We start from the raw sequence: 18098 nt of genomic DNA on the forward strand, positions 1-18098 counted from the left end.
CTGTGATGGTCATTTATATTAATAAAAATAATCTTTATTAGTGTCACAGGTAGGCCTGTTCAGGTACACTGAAGGAGAATTCAGAATGTCCTATTCCACCTAACAAGCACGTCATTCGGGTCTTGTGGGAGGAAACTGGAGCACCCAGAGGAAACCCACGCAGACACAGAGAATGTGTAGACTCTGCACAGATATTGACCCAAGCTGGGAATCAAACCCGGGTCCCTGGAGCTGTGAAGCAACAGTGCTAATACTGTAATGGGCAGATGCATCTATGGTAGGTAGATTGGTGAGGGTGGGGTGCATCTATGGTAGGTAGATTGGTGAGGGTGGGGTGAAGTAGATTCCCTCTTTCCCCCCCCCCCCCCCAACTCCCCGTGTTGCTTTTCATTTGCCACAAGCCCAGTCTAGCTGCTGTGTCCTTCACAGGAGAGAGGAGGTTATTTCTCCAAACCAAATAGAAAACCTAGACCAAATACTTTTTTCCCCCGCTTGGGTCTTCGCCATTACATTTATTTAAGTTTTTAACAAGAAATTCTTCACTTTTGCAACACCCATCATCAAACGGTTTTGAGTGAAGTTCGCAGGGATAAGAATTATATTGAAATGAAGTAAAGCAACGTTGTCATCTTGCAGCATCACATCTGTTTCTTTCCCTTTGCGGTGCTTGCTTCCACGGACTTTGCAGGTTGAAACACCTGTAATTCCTTGACGAAGGAGGCAATATGATATGTCTATGAATGTTGCAATTGTGGTTGGACAAAAGCCAATCACACAAGCAATTATTGTGGAAATTGCATCTTCTGTAGATTTCACATGGGAAGGAACACACTTTTGAAAATAATTTCAGTTCGAAACAACTTCACTGTGTTAATGAGCAGTGCTCCAGTCAGTGAGACGCCTATTGTTGAGTGCTGAAAACCCATTTTAAATTGATGCAGCTTCTGAATTAGTCTTTTTGATATTTGGGGAAGAATACTTCACAAAATGATCTGTCACAAAATCAACAATCTCCCAAGAAAATTGATTCAGGTGACCCTCAATATAAAATGAGGTGATCAAAATTAACTCACAGTAAAGGGGTGAAGGTAAAGTTAGAAAAATAATTTTCTAAATGAATTCAACCATCGTACAGGCATAACTAACTTTCCAAAGAAAAACCTTCCTAAAAAAAACATATATTCAGAACATATGGGGCGGGATTCTCCGACCCCCCCCCCACCGGGTCGGAGAATCGCCGGGGGGCTGGCGTGAATCCCGCCCCCGCCGGTTGCCGAATTCTCCGGCACTGGATATTCAGCGGGGGCGGGAATCGCGCCGCGCCGGTTGGCGCCCACCCCCCCCCCACCGGCGATTCTCTGGCCCGCGATGGGCCAAAGTCCCGCTGCTGGAATGCCTGTCCCGCCGGCGAGAATCAAACCACCTCTCTTAACGGTGGAACAAGGCGGCACGGGCGGGCTCCGGGGTCCTGGGGGGGCGCGGGGCAATCTGGCCCCGGGAGGGTGCCCCCACGGTGGCCTGGCCCGCGATCGGGGCCCACCGATCCGCGGGCGTGCCTGTGCCGTGGGGGCACTCTTTTCCTTCCGCCTTCACCATGGTCTCCACTATGGCGGAGGCGGAAGAGACCCCCTACACTGCGCATGCGCGGGGATGCCGTGAGCGGCCGCTGACGCTCCTGCGAATGCGCCGCCCGGCAAAGTCAGTTTCGCGCCAGCTGGCGGGGCACCAAAGGCCTTTCCCGCCAGCTGGCGGGGCGGAAATCAGTCCGGTGCGGGCCTAGCCCCTCAAGGTGAGGGCTTGGCCCCCCCAAGATGCGGAGAATTCCGCACCTTTGGGGCGGCGTGATGCCAGACTGATTCGCGACGTTTTTGGCGCCGGTCGGCGGACATCGTGCCGATTGCGGAGAATCCCGCCCATGATTCTTATTTTCTTGCGGTAATTTTTGAATATACTAATCCAAACAATAAAATGAAAGGAAAATAAATTTATCCAAAAAATATACGAAGAAGAACATGCTGATCCGGAAAAGACATTTAATCTAAAAAATTGACAAAGAAGGAAATGTGTTTATTTCACCTTCATACTTAGATCCTTTTTCAGAACCTGATCTGACCATTTATTGCCTTACCTGTATCCTCCACATTGAATTGATTCAAGTCTTCTTTCAATCCTCCTCCTTCCTCACCCCACTCCCAAATCTGATTTTGAGCTTGTTAAATGGTTGCCATTCTGATCCCTGTTTTCCGGGTTGTGCTGGAAAGCTGGAGCTCATAGAATCCCTGCAGTGCAGAAGGAGGCCATTTGGCCCTTCGAAAGTGTACTCTACCTAGGCCCACTCCCCCACCCTATTCCTGTAACCCCGCTTGTATTGATCATGGCCAATCCACCTAGCCTGTACCACTTTGGACTATGGGAGGAAACTGGAGCACTTGTGGAAAACCCATGCAAACATGGGAACAATGTGTTAGCTCCACACAGTCACCCAAGACCGGAATCCAACCCAGGTCCCTGGTGCTGTGAGGCAGCAGTGCTAACCACTGTACTTTGCCTAAGTTTTTCTTACTATCCTGACGCTATTCCCAGAAATTCCCTGCAACATGGAGAGAAATTGATCTGAGTACACAGAATAGTACTTGTGCCATCTAATAACAGCTTGAGCTCCTGGACCTTGATTCTGTCAAAGTCGGAATTGCAGATGAGTGAAGCTCCATTAAATATCACATGCCTTGTTATTTGATATATACCTTGAATACCAATTGTTGAGTGGTATCATATTTTGTTTGAAAACCTCTTCTGTGAATTAACTCCTGGTGTATTAGTAGATTTGTCAGCATCTGTAATCTGAGTGGAAGGAGTTGGACTTGCTCAAGGATATCACCCGTGTCCAATTCCTTAAAGAAAATTGAATTTTTAATTTTAAGCAGCAAGGTAGAAAAATATGGCCACATTGTTTATCGAGAGTTACACATCAGGAAATAGCACCAGAAAAGAGGTTGGACAAATCTATCTCTTCAAACAAACATTCTCTATATGTCCTGTCTATCTGTTTGGGAAGCTCTCAATAGCCATCAAAACTATGCAATGAGTTCATGCTGGCTCCCAACCTGGTCATCAGACTCTTTTTTTTTTTCCTGTTTACTCATAAACACCATATGCATTCTCAGATGAGCATAAATTGGTGAGATTTTTTTGTTGAAGCTTTTTATTTTGCACTCATCAGGATATTTGCATGAATACAATGCAAGGGAAATTATCAAATTTATACTGCAGAGAGTAAGTGCTTATAAGTTGTCAGATGGACTCTTGGTTGATAGAGACATTGCCATGGAGAATTCACCGCTGGTGATGACTGACAGTTAGCTGCCAGCCCTTGTTTGATATTTAAACCAGGCAGCTTAATTCTGCTGAAGACATTGCCCTGAGGAATGAACCAGGAAGTGGCTGTCATTTATTTTTAGCTGAAACAAATGTGTGCAAAGAACAGGGCCATTTATGTAGCTTCCAGTACATGCAAATGCAACACACTGCGAGACTGACTGACTATCTTTAATTGGTTTTCAGTGTAATTCTTAGCACACTGATGATTATTTAGTGAATGTTGTCCAATCACTGAATCGAATGATGAGTGCACGACGAAAAGCTTTTTTAAAAAGTATATATATTTTTCAGCAATAATCCAGTCTTGTACTACTAAACGACGAGTATAAATGGACACATGCTCAGACAGTAACTTCCTACTCTCAGCCTAATCTCAGTTCCCTTAACCAAATACTTAACTTTGTAAAGTAAGACATTTAAAAACAGTTTCAGACATTTAAGTTAATTTTAAGGATATTTAATGGGGCAGGAAGACACCAGTGACACGAAGCATGCTGATGTTATCTGCGAGGGTATTCCAACTTGGAACACCAGTTTGTGGGGGGGGGTGTATAGTTTTTTTTTTGTGAGGAGACAAGTGAAAACCCCATTGAGAACAAACATCCCAGTTGTCATATAACAATTATTAAAGACTTTTTATTAAAGTAAAGAAAAGACACATACACACTACCAAAACTATTCTACTCTCATGCAATTAAGATACATGAATTACTTAACACACAAGGGCAGTGGTGGTTAGCACTGCTGCCCCACGGCACCGAGGTCCCAGGTTTGATCCCGACATTGGATCACTGTCAGTGTGGAGTTTGCACATTCTCCCCGTGTCTGCGTGAGTCTCACCTCCACAACCCAAAAGATGTGCAGGGTAGGTGGATTGGCCATGCTAAATTGCCCCTTAATTGGGAAAACAAAATCATTGGATACTCTAAATTTATTTAAATAAAACTAAACTCACAGTTTATATAGAATGTAGCCCTTGTTCCAAAATATATCTGTGATACCTGAATTCTGTAAGACTTCCTGTTTCCCCAAACAATATCCAAATTAAACAACCAGCTTATAGTTACTGCACAATACTCCAGTCTGGGAAACGTCTTTTCCTGGGTCAGCAAGACAGTTAAAACAGCCGTTACAAAGGTTTTCTGCACTGCCTTGGCTCTAAGGCAGAGGCTTGTTTCATGTAAACTTGACCTCGAGGCTCGGTGCTTGGAAATTGGCCAGTCTTCTTTCCGAGACTGCTAGACTTTAACTGCCTCTCTGGCGTCTGATCATCGGGCCAATTATGCCTTTGTTCCACTTTAATTATGCTTTCTTTGTATTCTGCTGTCTGCCCTATCAACTTCCATGACTATACACTGACATATGGATACCTCATTGACCTTCGCAATTGTCTATAAGCTATTTCTCCTAATAAGCTATTCACATCTTAGTCTTATCTAAACAGCCTTCTAATCTCGTTCATGGGAGAGAAGCATAATTAATTTTGAACACTGTCTACTGTTGTCTTTAGGCAGATTTCAACCTGTTGTTGAACACCTCGCATCCTTTATGTTGTTAAATTCTATTTACTGCTGTTGCTAGCCATGGGCAGTGAAGGGTTTTCGGAAAACCATTGAAGGCAGAGCGAAAGCTGACAATTGCAGGCTGATTCATGGTACCTGCCTTTTAATCCACGTCTTCGGCTTTAAATATGTTAACGTACTAATTGAGTTAGTCCCGAAAGAGGCGGACATTTTTAAGAATGTGACACATGCAGAAAAGAAGAGGCTAATTTAACGAGAAGCTAGTCAAAAAGTGAAAAAGAATGAGTGATGGATTCCGAGACTATGACACAAATTTCTAAGATGCAGCGCAGAAACCAGGGGTTCCCAAACTGGGTGCTAACGTAGTGGCACAAGGGTACTTGTGCATGGGATATGTGTGTAGGAAGGCAAGGCTTGGAAGTATTTGTTGAATAATAAGACTTTCTTTTAATAAATGTGTACATATAAGACAAGAAACATTTTTGTTTGTACCTGTTGTGCAATCATTTTTTGTGGTTTAATAATCTTTATTAGCGTCACAAGTAGGCTAACATTAACACTGCAATGAAGTTACTGTAAAAGTACCCAAGTCGCCGCACTCCTGTTCAGGTACACTGAGGGAGAATTCAGAATGTCCAATTCACCCAACAAGCATGTCTTTCGGGGCTTTTCCTCCCACCCGGCAGAAACCCACGTAGGCATGGGGAGAACGTGCAGACTCCATATAGACAGTGACCCAAGCGGAAATCGAACCCGGGACTCTGGCGTTGTGAAGAAACAGTGCTCGGTGCTGTGAAGCAACAGTGCTAACACTTTGCTACCGTGCTGCGCTATAGTTATGAAAGTTAAAGTTTTCACTAGCTTTTCAATATCCTGGCCGGGATTCTTCGACCCCCACTGTGTCGGATAATCCCCGCGGGGAAGCGCGAATCCCGCCCCAACGCCGGCTGCCCTATTCTACGGCGCCATTTTTTGGGGGCTGGCGGGATTCCCGCCACGCCGGTTGGGGGTCGAAGACGGCGCCCCCCCCCCCGGCGATTCTCCGGGTCCCGATGGGCCGAGTGGCCGTCCGGTTTTGGCCCAGTCCCGCCGGCGTGAATTACTCGCGCACGGCGGGACCTGGCAGGTAAGTGTGCGAGTGGGGGGGTGAGCACCGATCCTGCGGGCGGGCTGCTTCCGTGGGGGCCTGCTTTCCTCCACGCCGGACCCCTGTAGGGCTCCGCCATATTACCCAGGGGCCGGCACGGAGAAACTAACCCCGCGCATGCGTGGAAATATGCCGGCCGGTCTGCGCATGCGTGGAAATACGCCGGCCGGTCTGCGCATGCGTGGAAATACGCCGGCCGGTCTGCGCATGCGCGGAAATACGTCGGCTGGTCTGCGCATGTGCGGGATCACAGCGGCCTTTCCGTGCCTGCGCAAACTCGCGCCGGCCCTTCAGTGTCGGCTGGAGCGGCAGCAACCACTCCAGCGCCAAACTAGCCCCCGAAAATTTAGAGAATTCTGGGGCCTTTGACGCCGGAGTGGTTGGCGCCTGTTTTCGCGCTGGCGTTGGGACGTAGTCCCCAGAAGGCAGAATCCCACCCTCTGTTTCTTGGCGGTCAAATTGGTTCTGTGGCTGGAACGGTTTGGGAAAATTTTGCATGAAAGTAGAGAGTATAGGATGCACTGGAGTGAGGAGGAGAGGTGCAGGAGTAAAAAGGCAAGGTTATTATTTTTACAAGTGAAGTCACAGGACGTCATGGGATTTCTAGATTTAGATTGTACCAGTGGCTTAAATATTGGTGGGACAAAAACCCTGACATACTTAGTTTTCTTCTATTGTCACATTGTAATTGCTACTTGTTGCTATTTGCCTCAATCCAGTACATTGCTCTGTCTTGCTTTGAAGACTAGAACTAATTTGCTCACTTTTTGCACTTCATGTTAATAAACTGCTGTCGGCTTAGTGTGCAGATAACTAAGCTTAGTTGCTAGTTAGCCAAATGACTGACGTAGCAGCTACAAGAGTGTGTCAGGATTTCCTTAATCCTGTGCTCACTTTTGAGATAGAGCATCTAACAAGCTTCTTTTCCTTAAATGCTAGCTCAGAAATTCACTAATGGTTTCTTCACTTCTGTCTACCGGAAGCCCACTTTTACTGGTCAGTATGCGCATTGGGACTCCGATAGCTCCATGCACTATAAAACTGGTCTTATCAGCAATCTTGTAAACAGGGCCCTAGCCTTTGCTTACCTTGTACGGTCAATACGGAAATCAAGTGTATCAAAATTATCTAGCAGGACAATGATTATCCTGATCAGATCATTGTTTACTGTTCACACAAACTCTCAAATTGGCCTTGGACTATCACTTTAAGCTGAAAAGGCTTACTTCAAATTATCGGAGAAAGGTAAAATATCCCAAACATTTGAACCAGTTAAACAAGCCGTTTCATGCTGCTGCTGTTTGCAGTCGTGACGCAAGTGATATTTTCCACTAATAGGATGCCGCTGTCAGTCCATAAAGGCATTCTACCTGCCACATAATTGGCAATGTCGTGTACGGGTGCCAGTGCGATGCCCAATGATTGGCTGATCAAATCAATTGGCTTGTTCGTCTGGTTGTAGTAAACCGAGTACAGGCTGTTCCTGCAAAACTGTTGGATGTGATTCTGTGATTGGACAACACTTGCTGAACAATCCCGAGTGTGCTCGTCGCTACAGTTACAATCAATTGAAATAATCAGTTGCGCTCTTACTGTGGCTCATTTATGTTTCTAGAAGCATCATACATTCACATAAATACATTCAAATTAAAGGGATATGTTTAGAATCATAGAATTTACAGTGCAGAAGGAGGCCATTCAGCCCATCGAGTCTGCACCGGCTCTTGGAAAGAGCACCCCATTTAAGCCCACACTTCTCAGCTGTCCCTGTAACCCAACCTAACCTTTTGGACTCTTAAGGGCAATTTAGCATGGCCAATCCACCTAACCTGCACATCTTTGGACTGTGGGAGGAAACCGGAGCACCCGGAGGAAACCCACGCAGACACTGGGAGAATGTGCAGACTCCGCACAGACAGTGACCCAAGCTGGGAATCCAACCTGGGACCCTGGAGCTGTGAAGCAACTGTGCTAACCACTGTGCTACCGTGCTGCCCAGTTCAAGCTTTGCACCTTTTTGAATTAGCTGGAAGCAAACTATAGTTTCATGTTTCTTTTTCCATTGCTACACCCCAGCCAACCTGGGTTGACTTGCCAAGCAAACAGCACCCCTTTTCTCCTGTTGTATAAATTGCTGTGATGGTTTGAAATTTGGCATTCTTGCTTTTGATCTGATGAGTGTGGGACAAAAAGCTTGATAGCGTGCCTCTTTTCAGCAATATATCACCTTTCTTTCATTGTCACAGAGCCACAATACTGGAACTCCCTTATTATAAGCACTGTAGCAGTTCAACCTTCTCGATGGTAATTGGGGATGAGCAACAAATGCTAGTCCTTCCAGCAATGCGGCTCACATCCATGAAAGAATTTTTTCAAAAAACTTTCATAGAGACCCTCAGTCTCAAAGGTGTGCACAGGATTAAGGAAATCCTGAAGCACTTTTGAATCATGCCATGGAATCTTGCCATAGAATCTATTACGGAGTACTTGTTTAACATGTTGAAGGTGGCACCTGCAATGCTGCCACACTGAAATGTCAACCTAGATATTTATCTTCCAATCTCTGGAGTGGAAAGCAAACTCACAACCTTCTGATCAAAGCAAAATACTGCAGATACTGGAAATCTGAAATGAAAAAAACAAAATACTGGAGAAATCCTGTAGAACTGGCAGCATCTGTGAAGAGACAACTTGAGTCAACATTCAGTTATTTAGGTTTGGACCTTCTCATTGTGGAAACACGCTCTGCAAGCCTTTGTATTTAATCATGTTCGTGCTGCCCACATGTCACAACCTCATCATTGGACTCCCTCTCATACCAACGTTCCTTTGTGCTCTGTGAACTGACCGTGGACTTCCACCATTATGGTATATCTGGATTTCCAGAAAGCCTTTGACAAGGTGCCACACAAAAGGTTGCTGCATAAGATAAAGATGCATGGCATTAAGGGTAAAGTAGTAGCATGGATAGAGGATTGGTTAATTAATAGAAAGCAAAGAGTGGGGATTAATGGGTGTTTCTCTGGTTGGCAATCAGTAGCTAGTGGTGTCCCTCAGGGATCAGTGATGGGCCCACAATTGTTCACAATTTACATAGATGATTTGCAGTTGGGGACCAAGGGCAATGTGTCCAAGTTTGCAGATGACACCAAGATGAGTGGTAAAGCAAAAAGTGCAGAAGATACCGGAAGTCTGCAGAGGGATTTGGATAGGTTAAGTGAATGGGCAGATGGAATACAATGTTGACAAATGTGAGGTTATCCATTTTGGTAGGAATAACAGCAAAAGGGATTATTATTTAAATGATAAAATATTAAAACATGTTGCTGTGCAGAGAGACCTGGGTGTGCTAGTGCATGAGTCGCAAAAAGTTGGCTTACAGGTGATTAAGAAGGCGAATGGAATTTTGTCCTTCATTGCTAGAGGGATGGAGTTTAAGACTAGGGAGGTTATGCTGCAATTATATAAGGTGTTAGTGAGGCCGCACCTGGAGTATTGTGTTCAGTTTTGGTCTCCTTACTTGAGAAAGGACGTACTGGCACTGGAGGGTGTGCAGAGGAGATTCACTAGGTTAATCCCAGAGCTGAAGGGGTTGGATTACGAGGAGAGGTTGAGTAGACTGGGACTGTAGTCGTTGGAATTTAGAAGGATGAGGGGGGATCTTATAGAAACGTATAAAATTATGAAGGGAATAGATATGATAGATGCGGGCAGGTTGTTTCCACTGGCGGGTGAAAGCAGAACTAGGAGGCATAGCCTCAAAATAAGGGGAAGTAGATTTAAGACTGAGCTTAGGAGGAACTTCTTCACCCAAAGGGTTGTGAATCTATGGAATTCCTTGCCCAGTGAAGCAGTAGAGGCTCCTTCATGAAATGTTTTAAGATAAAGATAGTTTTTTGAAGAATATAGGGATTAAGGGTTATGGTGTTCAGGCCAGAAAGTGGAGCTGAGTCCACAAAAGATCAGCCATGATCTTATTGAATGGTGGAGCAGGCCCGAGGGGCCAGATGGCGTACTCCTGTTGCTAGTTCTTATGTTCTTATTACTACCATTTGATTTTAACACCAGCTTTGACACCGGCTAATGGTGATTCACCAACAGACAACTGCTTAAGCACTTTGGACAATATCCATGGCCCTCTGTTCAACCAAGCAAATTGTTCTCAGTCAGACTGAGCACACCAAGACCAGGTCATATTGTTCTCCGCTCTTTCTGACTGCAAGGACAACATTAATTTATGTTGCCCTGATATATGGCATATGCAGAGATATATCATGTGCTCATTCATATGTTTTCTAAACACATCTATATGAACATCTCTCGCATAAACCTTGCTTCATCATTGAGGCTTATATGTGCCATGTCTTGCACCTGAGCTGCAGCATCCAAATGCGACCTTTCCCTTGGACCTTTGTGTGGATGAGCCAAGCTACTCACATTGCAGACCACTGAACCTTTTCCTGCACTGAGTCCATGATGGTCTCCTGCTGTGCTCACAGAAGCCACAGTTTGAATCCAGGTATTCTGTGCCATTGCAGGAGGATTACACTGGCCAACAATGTACAGCAGCTCTCTTCTGAACCCTTCCACTAAAACCTGATCCTGATCGGAAAAGCATGGGACAGCTGGACTCATCCCTTCCTCTGTGAAACATTATCAATAAAAATGTAAGATGAAAAGGATCATGATCCACTCAGATTAAAATACTCATTTCTGTACGCTTACATGCACTGCATCATCAATGATTACTGTTGAAGTGTGCTGGAGAAAATGGCTTTGTGCAAATGTTTGGTGCCATGGATGTAGCGGCGGTCACTCTAAGGTACATGGTGTGCTTTGTGGTCACTGTGACCACTGACGGTACTAGGTTTACTCCCTCTTTGGCAGTGTCATGGTATAACAGTGTGACTATGTGGGGGGCCTGGTTAAAGGTTAACCGTGTGGGTGCACCCTGATAGATGGGGGGCAAGTGGATGGGGTAAGGACTGTGGCCTTATCAGCTTAGCCTTTGCGGATAATTGCATCACTGCAGAATGTCTGTACCAGGTATTGGTGGCAAGGTGATGCCATCTCCATGGCTGTCTTGAAAACTCACACCATGGTTTCTGTGCTTCAATGCAGCAGCAATGACATTTCTTTGCCTAAATGGGCTCTCCGTTTCAGGGTCTGTAACAGTTGAACAACATCAATAACATAATCTTCGAGGCACAGGGACTTGACCATGGATGACCAACCTCACAAATGGTCCTGAAGATCCACTTTATGCGTGAGTCATCCAATCCACACCTGGCCCACCTCGCCGAACCCTAACCAATTCAGGTGATGCTGGGCACCTCCACACAATTTATATTTCAAAGTTGCGCCTACAAATTGCCATTGTATTTCTCTGAACAGGTTTGGGCTTTTGTCTGATGTAAAGCAGGGCATGCATGGGAACCAGATACTGTAACTTAGACGTCACAATGGAAGTGAGAGTAACCACCCCACAATAAGGGCATCTTAAAGGAAAATGATGACCCATTTGAGTTTGCCTGCATAAGTCACTTGGTTTAGTAATGTCAGTAGCATTCTTGTCTGCGATGTTTGTGGATTCAAGCTCCGCACAAAATACTTGAACCTATAATTTAGGCTGATTCTCATTGCATTACCCCCTTTCAGATGATATGTCAAGTTATGGGCCCTATTCAAAGAAGAGTAGTGATTACATTTGGCCCTCAGTGTCACCAAAGTAGTCTAATGTCCTATGCAATTAATTAATTTGGTGTGCAGCCACTTTGGCAAATGTGGACTTTGTGCACAAAATGTTTTCTACTAACATCAGTGAATTTACTTTTTGTGGTGGTGGTTGAGAAAGTTGGCAGGCCGTTACAACCTCCTGTTCTTTGAGTAATGCTGTTTTAACAGTTGAACAACATCAATAACATCATCTTCGAGGCACAGGGACTTGACCATGGATGACCAACCTCACAAATGGTCCTGAAGATCCACTTTATGCGTGAGTCATCCAATCCACACCTGGCCCACCTCGCCGAACCCTAACCAATTCAGGTGATGCTGGGCACCCGAATCTCTGGCACTGGCAGGTGGAACCTCTGTTTAATGTTTAGTTAGATTGATGCCAAAGTGTAAAGTTTCATCAGTGCTACAGTAATGTATCACGATTGATTTTGTGGTCAATTACGAGAATATAACCTTTTTATTTCAATGCTGGGATTCCTTTTGGTCTACAATTTCAAATTTTGCTCGTACCAATAACAACTTGTGCATATGCCCCAGGATGCTTCACAGGAGTATTTTCTAGACAAAATTTAACAGAGCCACAAAGAAACAGGACACGGGTGGCCAAAAGCATGGTTTGGGAGATGGATTTTGAAGGAGCACCTTAAAGAAGAAGGGCTAAGAGGTTTAAGGAATTAATTTGAGAGCTTAAGACCTAGTATAGCTGAAGACATGGTCACCAGCGGTGAGGGTAAGAAAATCCCAGGATGCAGAAATGCCAATTGAAGGAACACTAGAGTTCTTGAAGAATTGCAAGCATTTGTTCAGACGGTAAAGGCCATGGTAGGTTCTGATCGAAAATGAATACTTTAAATTTAGGTGTTTTGGATCAGGGCCCGATCAATGCAAGTCAGTGGGATGAAAAGTGAGTGGGATCTGGTGTGAATTCAAATACTGGCAGCATTGGATGATATCCTTCAAGTTACAAATATTAGCTTCTATCTTTTATTTGTGAAAACCATGGTCCAGATCTTATCCGAATAGTGGTGAATGCTGAGACGTTCACTATTGAGGACCATATCTGAATCACAAGTTCTGGGGATCCAACTTGCTTACGATCAGGACCTGTTTGTAGACCTGGACTGTTTCCTGAACTGGCCTATTTTGAGTAGATGTGCAGCCGGAGATGAATGCAGTCCTTGAAATCAGAAGAACCTCCACTTCTGCCATCCGTGCTGCCACTCACTCTCACTCCCTCTCTCATGTCACTGCCCCTCCCGCAACCCCATGCTTCCCTGCTCCGCCTCACTTCTGCCTGGAATTCTCCATTCTACTGAAATTGGACTATAGCCAGTGGTGCGGTTGAGGGTGGTGTTTGAGTGTCCCTTGAGGTGGGGGAGGGTGGTGTTGGATTGGGATTCGAGAGCGGGGTGACGTGGGAGAATGAGTGTCACCACGGATGGGGAGGAAGCGAGAATGAAGGATAAACTTACATTTAAAGCACTTAGAAACACTGAACTGATGGCAGACATCAAAGGATATGCCTTCAGTTTGTGATAACAAAGGGGACGTGGCTTCGCTGCAACTATGTTTCACCTCTAAGCCTCCTTGCTCATCTCCACTACGAGTCCAAGCTGCAACTGGAACAGGAAGTTCCTGCTGCAGCCGGCTATAAAGATAAAATCATAATTTAAAATGCAGTCAGTGGCGTAAACCACAGCTTCGTCACTGACGTGAAGATCCGGGCCATTAGTTCCTGGCATTAGTGGGGGAGGATGGCAGAACCTTTAGTTGCAACACTGCTATGCATCTAGTTCTATATCAATAAATGAATTCTGAAGATATCTGTTGTGTACAGATTTGATCCATAAACTCATTAAACTGCTGTAAAAATCCAAGGGCTAAAAGTAGCATTGATTTATTTTATAGTACAGGAACTCTGGGGTGTTTTTTTTATACTGATAAAAGACTTTGTCAAATATTTAAAGCTCATAATGTTCTTTTTCCCTCTTGCAAAAACAAATTAGTGTTCCCTGAATGGGTGAGCAAGTCTTTTACATTGCTGTTCAAGTCACCTGTTGGATAGTTACTCGATGGCTGAATGGCCTACTTCTGCTTCTATGTCTTATAGCCCAACATCTTAATGAATTGTACTATAGTCCCAAATGACTAGTGCATGATTTTAAAAGAGCAAAGGATGTTCCAGGTGAGAAACATAAATGTGCCTCTTTGTTCGGCTGATGTTTTAGGACTTTCTCACTCTCCTGATATCCTTACCTAAACCAACCTGAAGCTGCCATGCAGTGTGAATAGAAAATAGAGAAACGACCAAATACTTTTTTTTATTCATTCACAAGATGTGGACATTGGTGGCTAGGCCCAGCAATTATTGCCCATCCATAATTGCCCTTCAGAAGGTGCTGGCGAGCTCCATTCTTGAACTGTTGCAGTCGCTGAGGTGTGAGTGCTGTTAGGGAGGGAATTCCAGGATTATGACCCAGCAACAGTGAAGGAACGATGGTATATTTCCAAGTCATGATAGTGAATGACTTGGATGGGAACCTCCAGGTGGTGGTATTCCCAGGTATCTGCTGCCCTTGACTTCTAGACGGTAGTGATCGTGGGTTTGGAAGATGTGATTGAAGGAACCTTGGTGAGTTCCTGCAGTGCATCTTTTAGATGGTACACACGGCTGCCACTGTTTGTCGGTGGTGAAGGGATTGAATGATTATGGAAGGCGTAACAAAAAGCAAGCGTCCCTCTTCGCCCTGGATACTATCAAGCTTCTTTTGGAGCTGCACTCATCAAGGCAGGTGGAGAATATTCCATCACTCTCCTGACATTGTGCCTTGTAGCTGGTAAACGGGCTTTGACCTGCTCTTGTAGCCGTGTTAGTCCAGTTTCTGGCCAATGGTAACTCCCAGGATGTTGATAGTGGAGGAATCGGCGTTGATAATCCTTCATTGAATGTCAAGGAGCAGTGGTTAGATCCTCTCTTGTTGGAGATAGTCATTGCCTGACAATCGTATAATCTGAATGTTACACGCTACTTTGAGAAACTATGCTGCTATCACATATTTCTAGTATGATGCAGCTATTTGAAGGCAACCACTTCTTAACAACAGATGATTTATGTTTCGATTCTTGTTATTGTCCCATTTACCATGAGTTAATACTCAGTTTCAACTGAATTCCATTATAAAATGCTGCATATTCAAATACGGGATTAATCAAGTTAGGTTTGAAACAGATCAAACAGGCTACGCGATTAACTTTCCTTGTACTCCATTTGCATATTGGAAGCAGCTAGCAAACAATTGGGGCGGGATTCTCCGCAAACGGCGCGATGTCCGCCGACCGGCGGCAAAAACAGCGCGAATCAGTCCAGCATCGCGCCGCCCCAAAGGTGCGGAATTCTCCACATCTTGGTGGGCCGAGCCCTCACCTTGAGGGGCTAGGCCCGCGCCGGAGTGATTTCCGCCAGCTGGGGGGAAAGGCCTTTGGCGCCCCGCCAGCTGGCGCGGAAATGACTTTGCCGGGCGACACATGCGTGGGAGCATCAGCGGCCACTCACGGCACCCATGCGCATGCGCAGTGGAGGGGGTCTCTTCCGCCTCTGCCATAGTGAAGACCATGGCGAAGGCGGAAGTAAAAGAGTGCCCCCATGGCACAGGCCCGCCCGCGGATCGGTGGGCCCCGATCGCGGGCCAGACCACTGTGGGGGCACCCCCGGGGCCAGATCGCCCCGCGCTCCCCCCCCCCCCCCCCCCCCAGGACCCTGGGGCCCGCCTTGTCCCGCCGTTCGAAAGGTGGTTCAATCCACGCCGGATGGCGTGGGTTGACAGCGGCGGGACTTCGGCCCATCGCGGATCGGAGAATTGCCGGGGGTGGGCCCGCCGACCGGCGCGGCGTGATTCCCGCCCCGCCGAATCTCTGGTGGCGGAGAATTCGGGACACGGCGGGGGCGGGATTTACGCCTGCTCCCGGCGATTCTCTGACCCGGTGGGGGGTCGGAGAATTGCGCCCTTGGTTTTCAATACAATACAATATGAGGCTTTCCTGAGGCAGGAGGTTGGAGGTCAAGTTGAAGAACCTAATCTAAAATTCCAACAGTTAAACAAAATAGATTAAGACAATATTCTGTGGTGCAGAGTTAGAATGATTGTTCTACAGCACCATATTGCCTGCTAATGAGGACACATTACCAGCATAGTCGCTTGAATAAATACATAATTGTTCAACCAGTACTAAAATGTTATCCAATACGTGATTGGGTAATTTTAAAAATAAACCTGTTGAAAATTGGTGAGGGGCCAGGCAAGTCGAGATTCATCACACGGGAGCTGCCATACCACTGATCGCTCTTGTACCTTTCTGGTTGTTGACACAGGAGAATGAGTGCTTAAAATTCAATAAGCAACCTTATGCTTGGTGTAGGGAGCTCCGAGATTGCATGGCCTACTTTATAAATAGTTTATAAAATTAGCTATAGTTTTGCGAACAATTCCCCTCCACCCCTTGCTTTGCTTTCTCCTCCTCACTCTCTTGTAACCTTGCAACAGATTAGAGTGTTGTTTTTTAAAGAAACAAGTCCCATTACTTACAGAAGATAAGGGTTCTTGATATTGCTGAAGCTTTTTGTCTGGCACTCATTGGACAAATGCAAGAATGCCAGATTTCAAACTATCACAGCAGTTTATACTGTTTTTTTTAAAAAAAAAGGTCTAATTGATAGGAAAGTTGACACTGATGAAAAAGGCAATGGGGCACTTTACCCAGGAGCTTGGTGGGAGCTTAATGTGAAACGGGCAGAAGCCTGGAAAACATTCCTTTGTTTGATAGTTCTTGATAATCTTGCATTTACAACAGTTTTATCATCAGATAGGTTGAACCTGACAACAGTATCAAAACCCATGTAAAGCCCTGCTTGTAACAGGGAATTCAGATTGACAATTAAACTGCTTTTTTGTATTTACATGATGCAAAATTACAATTTTTATGGAAGCAGTTGAATGCTAATCTTTATTATTTGTCATGTTCACTGGTAGTTTTTTTTGGAATGTGGATGATCCTGGGAAAGCACAATTAATTACCCCTCCCCAACTACACTGAGGGAAATTGAATGAAGTGTCTGGTCTCTAACTGGAGATGGGGTTGGTTAGCTTCTCTGAAGAAAATTGGGGTTTTTGCATATCAGTGTCTACTTTTAATTGCCATTCGATGATAGTTGACCATAAATTAAGTTTTATTTCACAACTTGATGTGAAAAAATGAAGTTCATGACTTCTGGAGTGCTGTCCAGTACCATAACCACTGGGCTACATATGGTAGTTTTACTGGTCCTGATGAGTTTTCTTGAGGGATGCACAGTACTGTGAGCCTCGAAGGTCACGTGTTTCATTAAATGTGATGAATGTAAACAAATACAAAATACAAAGCCCAGCTGGAATAATAATCAACTTCCCAGGGTTTTACTTTCTGCCTCAGGTCTTTTGATCATAAAACACGCAGAGGAGTAAGCTCAGCTTTTTGATGCAGTTTTCTGAAACCTATCGTATATGCTCACATTTCCGAGTCCTGCAGAGAGCTTGTGTTCATTCCCAAGATGATGATTTGCCATACCAGTGTGTTAAGCAATATTCGGCTATAATACAAAGCTTTCCTGCTTAAATTCAATCTTTTTTCAGGGGCTTAATAAAGTGTTTTTTTTTCTAATCCATTCTTCTTAAATTCTTACAGATACCCATCCATGGAATCACAAAGTCCAGATTCCTGTGCTTTCTAATTGTAAAAACACACATGCATGTTGATCCAATGATTAACATCTGTGATACAAGTACATCTGCAAAAGTGAATTTTGGTTATAAAATCCAAAATTGTAAACTTCTCATAATTTGTAAAGAAGTTATAAAATATGGTAATTTAACAAATACTTCTACATAAAAACAAGGCATTTCTGGACACACAATATATTTTTAAAAGAGGTTTCATGTCCAGTCTAGCAAAAATAAAAGAAATGTTTGAGGTTGTATTGACTCTATATTGGAGCAGGTGGAGCTGTGTAAGTTGCATTCTATGAAAACAGACAGCGTATTGTGATTAGCAGGGTTTGGGTGTGTACAGCTTTAAGTTTACAAAGCGTCAAAATATAATAGAAATACTTTTTAGTAAAATGCAAATCCAAATGGGTTGGTCTCGCTCTTCCCTGCCCCCGCCCCCCCCCCCCCCCCCCCCCCCTCAAAGATCACATTAATTTTTTTTTTAAGGGGTTGGGACTCAGAATTAGCAGTCACACTCGATTGACGCAAATGGGTAAAGTTATAATTCAGGTT

The 18098-nt window shown here is 44.7% G+C and overlaps 1 protein-coding gene across 11 annotated transcripts in view; it reads left to right on the forward strand.

Annotated features, from left to right (window-relative positions):
* LOC140385782 (protein tyrosine phosphatase type IVA 2-like) overlaps positions 1 to 18098 on the forward strand; it is a 185198-nt gene that overhangs the window by 117335 nt on the left and 49765 nt on the right. Inside the window, exon 1 of one of the 11 annotated variants that reach the window (XM_072468289.1) lies at positions 11965 to 12096. The exons of the other annotated variants lie outside the window; for them this stretch is intronic. The gene's annotated coding sequence lies outside the window, so the exon portion shown is untranslated. Of the gene's footprint in view, positions 1 to 11964; positions 12097 to 18098 lie in introns of those variants that run through there. 11 annotated transcript variants of the gene reach the window in all.

This window comes from Scyliorhinus torazame, chromosome 11 (assembly GCF_047496885.1).
Source record: "Scyliorhinus torazame isolate Kashiwa2021f chromosome 11, sScyTor2.1, whole genome shotgun sequence".
NCBI classification, from domain to species: domain Eukaryota; kingdom Metazoa; phylum Chordata; class Chondrichthyes; order Carcharhiniformes; family Scyliorhinidae; genus Scyliorhinus; species Scyliorhinus torazame.